The sequence below is a fragment of the Melozone crissalis genome, unplaced genomic scaffold (assembly GCF_028551555.1).
Source record: "Melozone crissalis strain CALT ecotype California unplaced genomic scaffold, PUWL_Pcris_2 ptg000017l_1, whole genome shotgun sequence".
NCBI lineage: Eukaryota > Metazoa > Chordata > Aves > Passeriformes > Passerellidae > Melozone > Melozone crissalis.
In genome coordinates, this window is record NW_026535795.1 from 13,224,001 (window position 1) to 13,238,141 (window position 14,141).

The 14,141-nt window shown below is 47.8% G+C and overlaps 1 protein-coding gene across 2 annotated transcripts in view; it reads left to right on the plus strand.

Annotated features, from left to right (window-relative positions):
* The window catches only part of RALY (RALY heterogeneous nuclear ribonucleoprotein), a 133,700-nt gene that overhangs the window by 96,683 nt on the left and 22,876 nt on the right, over window positions 1–14,141 (plus strand). The window lies entirely within an intron of this gene.

The following is a 14,141-nucleotide window of genomic DNA, read 5'->3' on the forward strand; positions in this document are numbered from 1 at the left end:
GACAGTCCATAAAATTTCTCCTCCTTCATAAAAGAATGCAAAACAATAAGTTATTTACATAAAGTGTGTGAGAAAGTTCGTTAGGAGAATGTAAACATCAGAAGGCTTAGAAAATCTTAAAAAAATCAAGGTGACAGGCATCCTGTGTGGGTGAGGAGTGTCAGGCTCCCCACAGAGCCTGCCATGGAATTTTGGGTTGATCTGTGAGGAGCCACCTCCATCCCAGGGTCCTGCAGCCCCAGCGCTGGGTGCAGCACCTGCTGCTCCCCCAGCCAGCTCTCCACACTCCTCCTCATCATCATCATCATCACTGTGGGAATCCACAAAATCAGAGGGTTTTGGGAAAGCTGCAAAAGGCAGGCCTCAGAGGCAGCAGAACTGTGATTAGAGCTATGCAGTAGCCATGAGATAGATCAGCAGAAAAATTATTTAAACTATAGAAGAAGCAAGGGCAAATAGAACAATAACTTGTGTATTAACATTTGTCTGAATAACTCTCTGAGCTACAGAAAGTTTATCTAGCAAGATATTAGGAAGTTTGAAGTTTAATTATGGAGCTCTGTGCATTGTGCTGTAAGGCTTACAAGTAGGTATTCTATTTGAAATAAGCAGCATTGTTTTAACCAGAGGTATGTGTGCTTATGGTGGTTGGATAGAACTACTGTCAATATGCTTTTGCTTGGTGTGATTGGTTAAGAAGCTTATAAAGTAAGATGTAACATTAAGTTCTTTGTCTGCTGCCTGGGATGTGAGCTGGTGGCATCTTCCCATTGTCATAATCATGGAATGGGACTGATGCTGAAAAATAAAACAGCTCAAGGCACATTGCACAGCAGTCCCGTCCCGTTTGTGGTCTGTAAATAACCCAGGGCAGGAGCAGTTCCCTGCATGGGCATGTCCCAGGGCCCCAGCCCTCAGCTCCTGCCTGGGACCAGCTCCATCCCCTCCAAAGCTGGGCCCAGGGCTTGGCTAGCAGTGATAAAGCCCCATGAGCCTGGTCCCTGAGCCTGGCAGGGCCCTGCCAGCTCTGAGGAATGGTCCAGCAGCTGTGAGGACATTTCTGTAGCTCTTTGTTTATGGATTCCAGGGGTCCCTGGTAATTGGAACTCCTCACACATAACAGATGAGGTGCTGGTGGAGGGGATTTGTCACTGCTTCACTGCCCTGCACCAGGGAGGGCTCATAAGTCACAGCTGACAAATATGTTGGTGACTTTTAAATTTCATTTACAGAAAAGAATGACCATAATCAACAAGCAGTGATGGGCTGCTAATCTTGCTGTTTTATTAAAAGGGGGTCTGTGTGTTCAGCCCCTTCTGTGGGAGCTGAATGCTGTCCCCAGGAAGGGCTGAAAGCAGCATCAGCAGAGAGTCCAGGAGCCCTCCCAGCCTGACCCATCACCCTGGCACTGGTGGATCAGGAGAGCAGCAGATGACGGGCTCTGATCTCAGCCTTGTCCATCAGTGCCCCAGGGGAGCACAGCACCCTCTGCACAGCCAGGCCTGGCTTTAGTCCTGGCATCCATGGACAGCTGGAGAGGCCAAGGGCAGTGGATGGGAGCAGGATTTGTTATTTTGCACGAGGAGGAGGAGGAATGGCTTTTATCACCAGCCAGGGCCTCTGTACAAATCACAAACGGGACAGGACTGCTGTGCAATGTGCCTTGAGCTGTTTTATTTTCCAGCATCAGTCTCATTACATGGTTATGACAATGGGAAGATGCCACCAGCTCACATCCCAGGCAGCAGACCCAGAATATAATGTTACAACTCACTTTATAAGTTTTTTGACCAATCACAAAAAGCAAAAGCACACTGACAGTAGTTCTATCCAACCACTATAAGCACAGGTACCTTTGGTTAAACAATGCTGCTTATTTCAAATACAGTACCTGCTTGTGAGCCTAAAGCACAATGCACAGAGCTCCATTATTAAGCTTCAAACTTCCTAATATCTCACTAGATAAACTTTTCTGTAGCTTAGGGAGTTATTCTAGACAAGCATTAATACACAGACCATTGTTCTATTTGTCCTTTTCTACTTCCTTCATCATTTTTCTGCTGGCCAATCTCATGGCTGCTGCTTAGCTCTAATCACAGTTCTGCTGTCTCTGAGTCCTGCCTTTTGCAGCTTTCCCAAACCCCTCTGATTCCCACAGCTCCCACCACAGACCTGGCTGTAGTTGGCCCCTGGAGCAGCCCAGGTCTCTCTGTCCCACCTGAGATGCTTTCCCTGGAGAGAAGGAGCCTCCCCAATCTCTGTGGAGCCTCAGAGGTGGCATTTTAACAACCAAACCTCAGCAAATCCAACCAGAAATGAAGTGGGAGCCACATCCCAGCCACTCCACAGAGATTTGTGTCTTAATTGTTCATGTCATTCTGCATATTGGAAGTGTCTGCAATAATTGTGAAAGGCAATCAGCTGGTAATTAACTCAGAGAGGAGAAGGGAACGTGGCAAAACCCTCAGCTGGTGAAGGTTCTCAGTGAGGCTCCTGAGACTCCTCACCCCTGTCCTGTGTTTGTGTGCAGGGACAGGGGCACAGCTCACAGAGCTCACTGAGCACCTGCAGATGAGCACTCAGCAGAGGAGATGAGTTTGGGTTGGCTGCTCAGGGTTCATCCAGTGTCGGAACTCAGCACATCCCTCCAGGTGCCCAGAGTTGCTGAGGACCCTGCCATGGGGCTCAGAGACCCTGGCACACAGCCCAGGGCACCTGGGGATTTGATTTTGACCCTTAGAGCAAACTGCCAGCTTTGTATGAGGATTTGAAAGTCACAGAGGTTTGAATGGTGTAATAACAAAATGATCACAGGGTGAAAATGTAGATTTTAGGATTTTTGGTATGGGGGTTTTGGGGACAAGATGGAGGAACTTGGATGTGTCCAGCCTTTCTCCTTCTTCTTCTTGTTCTCCATTTTCTGCAGTGATGTTGGCACTTTGGGATTGGTTTAGAGTGGAAGTGCACTGTCTAACATAGGTGATGGGTATTGGGAATTAAGTGTAAATATGTTATACATAGTTTGTAGTATAAAAGGACAACACAGAGTGCTCATGGCTGCCCTGCTGAGCAGATCTCCGCTGGGCAGAGAGAAAATTTTATAGATCAGAATTAATAAACAACCTCAAAACCGAAAGGTGAAGAGCTCTGACTCTTTCTTTGGATGTGCGGGCTGAAACAGAGACATCCTGCACATCTCAGGGCAGCAATTAACAACCAAAAACCCGAGAATCCAGGAGGGTCAATCACAAATTTCCTGAGGTTCATCATCCACCACACAGGAACAAGCCCTGGGCACTTTGGCTTTACCAGGCGGGTCTGTGAGGAGCCACCTCCATCCCAGAGCAGAGCCAGCAGGGTCCTGCAGCCCCAGCTGCTCCCCCAGCCAGCTCTCCACACTCCTCCTCATCATCATCATCACCGTCAGCAGCATTCCCTGCATGGGAGACACCACAAACAATCTCTGGGAGCAGCTGTGTGACTTTGGGGGTGCCATGACAGGAGGACCGTCAGCAGGTGGGAGGCGTGAAAAACGCCAATCACTTGTTTTTAAAATTTTAAAAGTTTAATAGTAATAAAATGGTTATAAAAAATAGTAATAGAATTAGAATAATAATAATTTGGACAATTTGGATTAGGACAATATGAGACAATAAAAACAAAGAGTTACAGACAGTCTGGGTACCTCTTTCTGGGCAAAATAAGCCTGAAAAAGGACACACATTAACAGAGGATTAACCCTTAAAAGCAACAGCCTGTTGCATATTCATACACCTCATACATGATGCATAAATTCTATTCAAGCACAGGATTCTGTCTGGGCAGTGTCAGCTTCTTCCTCTGAATCCTGACAGCACCTTCGAGGCAGGAAGAAGTTCGTTTCCTCTGATAAGAGGGCAGTAAATTCTCTTTCTCTGAAAGATTCAGGTGTCCTGTGGCTGCTGTCTCACTGTGAGTCCCCTTCTTTAAAAAAAGTATCTTACATAGCATAGTTTCTATTTTAACATTTTTTATAACCTAAAACTATATTTAACACACTACTTAAGACAGTTAACGCAGCATTACTTTCTAACACAACACATATAATATTCATTTTAATATTTGTGAAAAGCCAATTATAAAATACATATTTTTCACAGGAGGAAAACCTTTTTTTAATGGTTTTCTCTGCAGGAGAATGTGGGCAGGCATTTGGAAGGCTCAGTCTGCTCTGGGACCCCTTTGATCTGGCTGGGGACTGTCCTGCTGTGCTCAGCTCAGGATTTTGGGACAGGAAATCCCTGATTGTGCTCAGTCACTGAGAAGGAGCAGCCATCACCTCCTGGCTTGGCAGAGGTGATCTGGAGGATGAGCAGGACCAGTTTGGCTGGGAAGGCAGCTCTGGCAGCACAGTGCAGCACCTCTGCTTAGGACATGAGGGTAACGGTTGGACTTGGATCATCCTAGAGGTCTTTTTCAACCATAATGCTTTAAGGCACCGGTGGAGCTCAAAAAGGGGATTCCATCAGTGAAGCTCCACCTCCAGCAGCTCCTCTTTGGCAGCCACATGGCCCTGGAGGGGTTAAATTAAGTTAATTGGCAGCATGAAATGGGGGCTTTTCTGGAGCCCCGATTTTCTAGTTTACCATTTCCCTGTGGTGAAGGGGGTTAAATTAAATGAATTGGCAGCACAAAATGGGGGCTTCTCTGGAGTCCCCATTTTCTAGTTCAGCATTTCCCTGTGGTGAGAGATCCACAGGAATCTGGCCTGGGAAGGGGAGATGTGTCCCAGCCCTGGAGCCTGGAAGGGCTCCTGGCCATGGCCAAAGGGGTTTACGTGAGTGTGAGGAGGAGAGCCCTGGGCTCATGGATACTTTTCAGCAGGGGATGCTAAAAGCAGCAGCAGCAGTGCCAGTTCATTACCAGCTGAGAAACTTCCCAAAAACTTGGTTTTCCCCATAAATAAATCAATCATTTGCTGTTAAAACAGCAATTGGGCTGGTGGGGGGTGTTCATTAAGGAGCATTATCAGAACCTGTGTGAGTGGGAAGGGGGGAATAGAAACATTCTGTTTTTCTATTAGGCTGGGAATGATAAAGAATTAAGGAATAATTCTCAAGAAATTAGTCATGGCCAGCCATTAATGAGCATCTCAGTAACACACTAATGAGCTGGCTTCAGCTGCCTGTAAAAAAGGCCTTTAATTAGATTAGTGCATGTAGCATTGTCCAGTGCCTGGTAGGTAATCATCAGGTTTTGCACTGGTGGGATTATGGATGACATTCTATTTAATTGCTGTTTCCTTTTCATTTTCTTCCTCTTTTTGTTTTTTGTTTTTTGTTTTTTTTCCTTTTGAAGATTTTTTCCTCCAAAGAATCCTGTTTCTGTTCTTGAACAGAACCTAAATGTTGTCCATGGAATTCTGCGTCTGAAAGGGCTGCCAGACTGGGCTTATCTGATTCAATTGACCTTTAAAATTTATTTTGCTGCCGTCAAAAAGAATGTTGGTCTGTTCACAAGAGATTTCTGAGATGATTGGAAGCAGAGACTCCTGGAAACTCCACTTGTTGCATATTCTGCAATCAAAGGAGGGAGGCCTTCTAGGAGAAAAGTGCCCTAATTTAAAATATATTTTCATGGAGAAAATGCTTTCAAAGACAAAATTCCAGCCTTGTCAAGCAGATGGAGACGGTGGCTGCTCCATCCCTGGGAGTATTCAAGGCTGGCTTGGACAGGGCTTGAAGCAGCCTGGGACAGTGGAAGGTGTGGAAGAGGGTGGAACAATTCTTGAAGGTCCTCCTCCAACCCAAACTATTCCATGATTCTGTGGGGTAAAACTGTCTCCAAAGGGGTGCAGAGGAGCAGCTCTAGGGCGACCCCAGCCCCGTGAGGTGAGGGCACACCTGAGTGCTGTGTGCAGCTCTGGCCCCTCAGCTTGGGAAGGACCTGGAGGGGCTGGAGCACATCCAGAGGGGACAACGAGGCTGGAGAGGGGCTGGGGGCACAAACCCTGTGAGGAGCCCCTGAGGGAGCTGGGGGTGCTCAGCCTGCAGAAAAGGAGACTCAGGGCTGCCCCCATCACTCTCACAGCTCCTGAAAGGTGCCTGTGCTCAGCTGGGGCTGGGCTCTGTCTGCAGCAGCACTGACACAGCCAGAGCACACAGCCTCAGGCTGCACCAAGGGAAATACAGGCTGGAGATTGGGAAAAAGCTTTTACAGAAAGGGTGATAAAGTTCTGGCATGGCTGCCCAGGGAGGTGGTGCAGTCCCCATCCCTGGGAGTGTTTAACAAAGCCTGGATGTGGCACTGGGGGCCAGGGTTTGGGTGAGGGGCTGGGGCTGGATTGGACTCGATGGTCTTGAAGGTCTCTCCTAACCTGGTCATTCTGGGAATTCTGTGAGTTCTCCAGCTGTGCCAAGGGAAATACAGGAAATACAAAGGAAATCACTCTGAAAGAAAACGTTGATTTCAGATTAGTAAATAATGACTGATAAATTAGTAAATAAATCATGCATATTGATTACTGTTTACATTTGTGTGACTGAGCTTCATGGCCCACAGTTTTCCATCAATTAGCACCCACTTTTATTAAAGATTTTAACTAGAATTATTAAAAAAATATTTCTCTCTCTTCTGTCTGGGAACATCTAGACTCTTGGCTAAGCAAGCATAAGTGAACAAGAACTTAGGGTCTTGAATAACTTTGTAGTGGTGAGCAGTTGTAAACATTCGAGGAAACAGTCAAAGTTCACCCTTGGATAGGGTTGGAGATTAGGAAAAAATTTTCATGGAAAGGGTGATAAAGTTCTGGAATGGTGCCCAGGGAGGTGGTGGAGTCCCCATCCCTGGGTGTGTTTAACAAAGCCTGGATGTGGCACTGGGGGCCAGGGTTGAGTTGAGGGCTTGGGGCTGGGCTGGACTCGATGATCTTGAAGGTCTCTTCCAACCCAGTCATTCTGGGAATGCTGTGAATTCTGTAAGTTCTGTGAATTCTGTGCATGAGTTCTGTGAATTCTGTGCAGCGTTTGGGGGAGCCCCAGAGGTGCAGACACAAGGCAGAGTGAGGAGCAGGAGCTGCTTGGACAGCTCCCACTGCCCAGCTCTAGGTCATCCTTTATCACCCTTATTAGGAAGGATTTAATGCTCTAATGAATAGATTTTTAATCTTCTACAGGCATAAATAATACATAGGGCAGATGGTAACGAGCCACAGCCATAAACTGAGTTCTGACCTGACAGACTTTGTGACTATTGTACCTTTAACAGCTGATTAAATACTTATTTAAACAGCTATTGATTATTTATGGCTCTGTTACAGGGGATTTCAGAAATTTAAACCAGAGCCAGCTTTTCAAAGGATTGGCAGGATTTCTGCAGTTTGAAATGACTTGTTTTAATTAAAAATTCAAAAAGAAGGCTCTTTGCACAGTGTGGGGGAGAGCTGAAGGAGGACTGGGGGAGCCACTTATGTCCCCAGTGTTTGGGCACAGCCCTGCATCAGCCAGGGCTGACCAGCTTTTATTTTTTAATTTTTATTTTTTATTTTTAATGGGATTATAGTTATTTTTTTATTTATTTATTTTAGTATAGAAGTTTTTTGTTAAATATTAATTTGAATTTTTAATTTTTTCATCGTTTTATGTGTTATTGGGAAAAAGAGGGTTTTTTATAGTTTATAAGAGGATTTTAGTTTTAAAATTAAGGTGGTTTTTTTGGGGAGGATTTAATTTTTTAATGTGTGCTTTATATAGAGGTGTGTTTTGGTTTTTAGTAGTTTTATAGCTTGCTAGTTATATTAAAAAGTTTTTATAATTTTTTAAATTTTTTAATGTTAAATTATGCTATTTTATTTTTTGGTTTTGTGAAATATATTATTTTTGGTTTTGTGAATTTTTTTATTTTATATATTTTGGTTTTGTGAAATATATTTATTTTTTTGTTTTGTGGAATACATATATTTTTTCATTTTGTGGATTTTTTTTTTTGTTTTGTGAAATAAATTTTTGTTTGTTTTGTGAAATAAATTTTTTTTTGTTTTGTGGAATATATGTATTTTGTATGTATTTTTTGGTTTTATGGAATATATATATATATATATATATATATATATATATATAGGTTTTGTGAGATGTATTTAATTTTGGTTTTGTGAAATACATATTTTTTTATTTTAAGTATTTTGGTTTTGTGGAAGATATATATATATATATAGGTTTTGTGGGAGGTATATTTGTATCCCCAGACTTGTGCTGCCATCACTGCAGAGCAGAGGGTTCAAGGAGCTGCCCCTGCCCTTGGCACAGAGGCAGCAGCACAGGTGGCACCAGCCCAGTGCCAGCCCCGGCTGCTCCCTGTGCGTCAGCGTGGGCAGGGCTGGAGCCACCCCCCTGCAGAGCCACATCTGCCAGGGCAGGCTGGATTAGTGCTGGCACCCTGCAGGACACGTGCCCTGCTCTTCCCTTCCCTTCCCTTCCCTTCCCTTCCCTTCCCTTCCCTTCCCCTTCCCTTCCCTTCCCCTGCCCTGCCCTGCCCTGCCCTGCCCTGCCCCGGTGCTGGCACAGCCAGGTGGGGCTGGGCAGGGGCAGCAGGGTGGGAGCTGCTCCCCCACTGCAGCACGGACAGACAGAACTCAGGACATCCCTCTGCTGCCCTGGAGGGCTCCAGCCCCTGCCAGGGGGCTCAGAGACCTTGGCACAGAGTCAACAACACCTGTGACTTCGATTTTAACCTATGGAAACAATTACCAACTCTATATGAAGATTTACAAGCCATGAGAGTTTAAGTAGAATGATAGTGAATTTATCACAAGGTAGAAAAATAGAATTTAGGAGTTTTAGAATGGAGGTTTAGAAGCCAAGATGGACGGATTTCAGCATGCTTTATCCTTCTTTCTTAGCCTTCATCTTCTGGGTGATGGTGACACTTTTGGATGGGTTTAGAGTAGAGACAAACTGTCTAACATAGGTGATAGGTATTGGAAAATTATTGTAAATAAAGTACACCGAGTTTTTAGTATAAAAAGATAACACAGCCCTGAGGAGGTCCCCAGCAGAGGCTTGGTGCCACCTCCAGAGGACCAGGAGCTCAGGGACTGCCACTGGATGGGTGGGATGCTAATGGCCTCAAGCAGTGCCACAGGAGGTTTAGATTGGATGTTGGGAACAATTTCCTCATGGAAAGGGTTGTGGAGCATTGGCACAGGCTGCCCAGGGTAGGGTGGGGTCACCATCCCTGGAAGGGATCAAGAAACCTTGAGATGTGGCGCTTGGGGCTGGGGTTTAGGTGCTGCTGGGTGGATGCTTGCACCTGATGATCTCAGAGGTGTTTACCAACCTTACTGATTCCATGATGGATCCCTGGGAAGTGCTGGGAGAAATTCACAGGCCCTGTGGAAGCAGCCCCTTGTCAGACAGGAGGGAACAGCCCAGAGTGCCACTGGAGGGACCCCAGGACCTGCTCTGCCTGCAGGGAAAGGATCCTCCCTTTCAGGGATGTGCCTGGTTGCACTTACAGGGGAAGCAGGGTTTGCAGAGGGACCCCACAGCTTCAGTCTGGCTCCTGCTCAGCTCATCTCCACCTTTCCAGCCTTCTCAGCTCTGAGCACAGCAAATATTCCCCTAAAATACAGCCCTGGGCCTGCAGAACCAGTCTAATAATTGTGCCATCTTTGTCTACCCCCTTTTTTAATAACTTCCCAGCCCTTTAACACTCATGTTTGGGAGGATTGAAGGTGTTTTCCCCAGAAAACTGAAGCACTGGTTTTTTTTCCTCCCAGTTCATTGTGTTTATTGGAACCCACAGCAGTGAGCAGGATCTTCCTGAGCCTCCAGCTCTGTGTGCAGGGTTTGCTGGGGACTCAGGAGTTATTGAAAAGGGTGCAGGGTTTGTGTTGGTTATTAAACCAAACTTCTGAGCTGGGCTCTCATGTTTGGGGACTGGCTAGGAAATGGCTCAGGACTCTCAGGGAAGGGTGGCTGGCACTGGGGGTGGCCCATGGAGCTGGGCAGGGCAATCCTCTGTCTCAAAACTGCCTTTTTTCAGCTTAAAGGAAAAATTAAAAACAACCAAACAGGAGCAGAGTGCCCAGAGCAGCTGTGGCTGCCCCTGGATCCCTGGCAGTGCCCAAGGCCAGGCTGGACAGGGCTTGGAGCAGCCTGGGATAGTGGAAGGTGTCCCTGCCATGGCAGGGGTGGCACTGGATGAGCTTTAAGGTCCCTTCCAACCCAACCCATTCTGTGATCCTGTGATTCTCCTAAATCCCGACTCAGAGCCAAGGAGAAGCCTGATGGCTGCTCAAAGTGAGATCCTCCCTGTAGGACAGGCAGGACAATCTGTCTATGCTGGGCATTGATCCCTTCCCAGGCCTTCCCTAAAACTTTCTGGCTGCTTGCAGAAAAGTGCCAATCACTCCTGTGGTGGATTTTTGTCCCCCCATGTAATGCTGCTGATTCAGCCTTCAAGTTCATATAAACAGAATGGTTTGGGTTGGAAGAGACCTGAAAAATCATCTTATGGGCAGGGACACCTTCCACTGTCCCAGGCTGCTCCCAGCCCTGTCCAGCCTGGCCTTGGGCACTGCCAGGGATCCAGGGGCAGCCACAGCTGCTCTGGGCACCCTGTGCCAGGGCCTGCCCACCCTCACAGGGAACAATCCTCCCAATATCTAACCAAAACTGTCCCTTTTTCAGTTCAAAACCATTCCCCTGTGTGCTGTCACAACAGACCCTGCTCAGAGTTTTGTCCCCATCGAGTTCCAAAAATTTTCTGTGCTGCTCCTTGCAAGTGGCAAGAAAGATGTTTGGGCATGAAAGGTTTGGGATGAAAGCAGCAAGGGCTGCCTCCATGAAGCAGTGAGGTCAGGGCTGGGCTTTGAGATGGTTAAAAACACCTGGACAAGGTGCACCTCACTCACACTGGAGCTCCACAGGCTGGACCATCCATCCAGGTTGCTGCTGCTTTTTCCAATATCCCAAATGCCAAATTTGCCCCAAACTTGGCAGGGACCAGCTTTGTCCCTGTGCTCTGTGCTGGAGGTCCCTGCAGGATGTCTGCATTTGTCAAACCTCCAAGCTGGAAAAGTGTGTGATGGTGTTCTGGGTGGAGATGTGGGCAGGACAGAAAAACTCAGGGTAGAAACCCCAGGATAGAAAATGCCATGGTTGGAAAATACCAGGATAGAAATCCCCATTTCCCCTCCTGTGAGCAAACATGATGAGGGGGACAGAAGAGTGTGATGGTGTTCACAGGGGTTTTAGGATGGGGGAAGAGACGAGGATCTGACTCCATGTTTCAGAAGGCTGATTTATTATTTTATTATATGTATTACATTAAAACTATACTAAAAGAATAGAAGAAATTATTTCCTCAGAAGGCTGGCTAAGAATAGAATAGGAAGGAATGATAACAGAGGTTTGTGGCTCAGCTCTCTGTCTGAGCCAGCTGACTGTGATTGGCCATTAATTAGAAACATCCAACATGGGCCAATCACAGATGCACCTCTTGCATTCCACAGCAGCAGATAACCATTGTTCACATTTTGTTCCTGAGGCCTCGCAGCTTCTCAGGAGGAAAAATCCTAAGGAAAGGATTTTCCATAAAAGATGTCTGCGACAGGAGAGCCAGGCTGCTGCTGTCACAGTGACACAAAGAGCTCCTGCAGGACACAGGGGGCTGGGTTTGCTTTCTGCTCTCCCTTCTCCTGCTGTGACAGTTCCTCACTCCCCTGGGGTTTGCACCACCTGGCTCTCAATTACCCTCTAATCTGGGAAATGAGGCACTGAGAGCAGGGAGGGGACAGCTATCAGCACTCCAGTGCCAGCCCCGGGCTATTCCTGGGTGGATAGCAGGGTTTTTAAGGGATTCCTGCACGTTGGCAGCAGAGGGACAGTGTGTGACATTGCTGTCACAGGAAGGGAGGAGAAGCAGAGGCAAGGAGAGGAGTTTGCTGGCATCCATTCCCCTCCCTGCATGGAACAGGGGCATGGCCTGTCCTGGGGTGTTGGAGCTCATTAGGACCCTGGAGTGATCCTCACCACCCCTAAAAATGGCCCAGAGCATCCCTGAATGTCTGGGGTGCAAAGCTCAGTTAATCCTGCTGCGTTTCCTTCTCACCTGGCGGTGGCACACAGGGTTCACAGGGATGAACCCCTGGGGAACCCTGGGCAGATGCCAGGCTCCAGGGCTGTGTGGAGGCTCAGGTGGCAGGGCTGGTGTCACAGGGTGCAGGAGAGCCCAGCCTGGGTGCAGGTGATGAGGTGGTGGGGCCTCAGTGCTGCCCAAGGGGATGGCACAGGCAGGAGGGAGGGAAGGCAGCAAGCAAGGAGAGGGAAGGGAGTAGGTTTAGGTTGGATATTTGGAATAAATTGTCCCCTGTGAGGGTGCCCAGAGCAGCTGTGGCTGCCCCTGGATCCCTGGCAGTGTCCAAGGCCGGGCTGGACAGGGCTTGGAGCAGCCTGGGACAGTGGAAGGTGTCCCTGCCCATGGCAAGGGGTGGGATGGGATGAGATTTAAGGTCCCTTCCACCTCAAGTGGTTCTGTGAGTCGAGGGAAAGAAAAGGAAAAGGAAAAGGAATCTTACTTCTGGCAATCTCATCCTTAAGTCTCCTTGTGTCTTTGGGGGCATTTGGGACTAGGAGTGCCACTGCAGTATCTCTGGAGGCTTTGGTGAGGCTGGGGGCACACACTCCTCCACCCCTGACCTCTCCTGTTTGGAGCTCAGTTTCCCTTGCAGAAAACTGGGATAATCCTGATACTCTGTCCTGGATGTTCTCTGGGGTGCTGGAGGTGAAGAACCCCTTTACACCTTCATTTATTCATGTCCAAGTGTTATTCCTTGTTGCCTTTTGTCTTTTTTCCAGTTCTAGCTCATCTTGTGGCATTTGTGGGATGGGGGATGAAAGGTGAAATCAGAGCTGTGGAAATGCCCCTGCTGATAGCAGCAGTGATTACTGGGATGTCCTGGAATTCCCAGGAATATGTGTGTGTGCTGTGTGGATGTTTCTGACCCACAGAAACGAACACATCTGCTCTGACCCAGCCCTGCTGGGTGTTCCAGGCTGGTTGGAGAGGCCACTCTGCCCCCCAGCTGATGGCACTGCTGGATCCCACCTGGACACACATTCCCTGCTGGAATGCAGGGACAGAGTACGAGATATTAACAGCCATGGTTAAAATACCCTTTTCCAGTTGTTACAGGAAGGAGGCCAGTAAGTGGTGCCAAGTGGGTGCTGTGTTTAAGAAGAAATCCCAGGGGTGATTGGGACTGAGTGGGACAGAGGAGAAAGGGACTCTCATTTCTGCAGGGGCTGCCTGGCTCGTGCATGGCAGCAGCAGAGCACCATGCACAGGCTGCAGGGCTCAGGGGGTTGTGAGACACCAGTGGTGGGGCCCAAACCCTCTGAGCATTCCCGAGCCTTGGCCTTGCCTTGTCCCTGCTGCCTGCATGGGCAGTGGCCCTGCAGAGCCACCAGGTCCCCCTGCCCAGCCCTGCCAGCAGCAGGGCCATCACCCTGCCTGACCCTGCCCTGGCCATCTGGTGGCCCTGTCCCACCTCCCATCAGCCCAAGCACGTCCCTGCACAGACCTGTGATTGTTAAATAACCCCACAGTCTGTGATGTTCTGATTTATTGTACCACTTCCCTGTCACACTCTGAAGTTTCTTTCCTGGTCCACAATACAAAATGCTCTGCAGCAGTGAAGAGAGGAGCTGCTGTTTTTTGGCTCACAAATCACTGTGGCTCTGGCTCCCAGCTGAGCCTTTATTTCATTTTTAATTCTCTCAGTGGACACAGCAGAGCAAGAAGTTGGTGGGCTCTGCCCCCCCTGTGTCCCAAGGTGTCCCCAGGGCCATTGGAATTCCAAGGGTGACGAGGTCTCTGAGATTACCCCAAGGTGTTAGAAAGTCTCTTTTTCCCAGCCAAAGAAGAAGATGGGATTCCTTGGCTCTGTTCTCAAGGTTGTTTATTTGCTCTTATCTAATACATTGTCTGTCTGTCCTGCTGAGGTCTGTCTAGCAGGTTGGGTTAAGGCACACTGACCACCCTCAGGGCGGTGTTATCTTTTTATACTAAAAACTGGCTGTACTTTATTTACAATAATTTTCCAGTACCTATCACCTATGTTAGACTGTTTGTCTCTCCTCTGAACCAATCCAAAAGTGCCA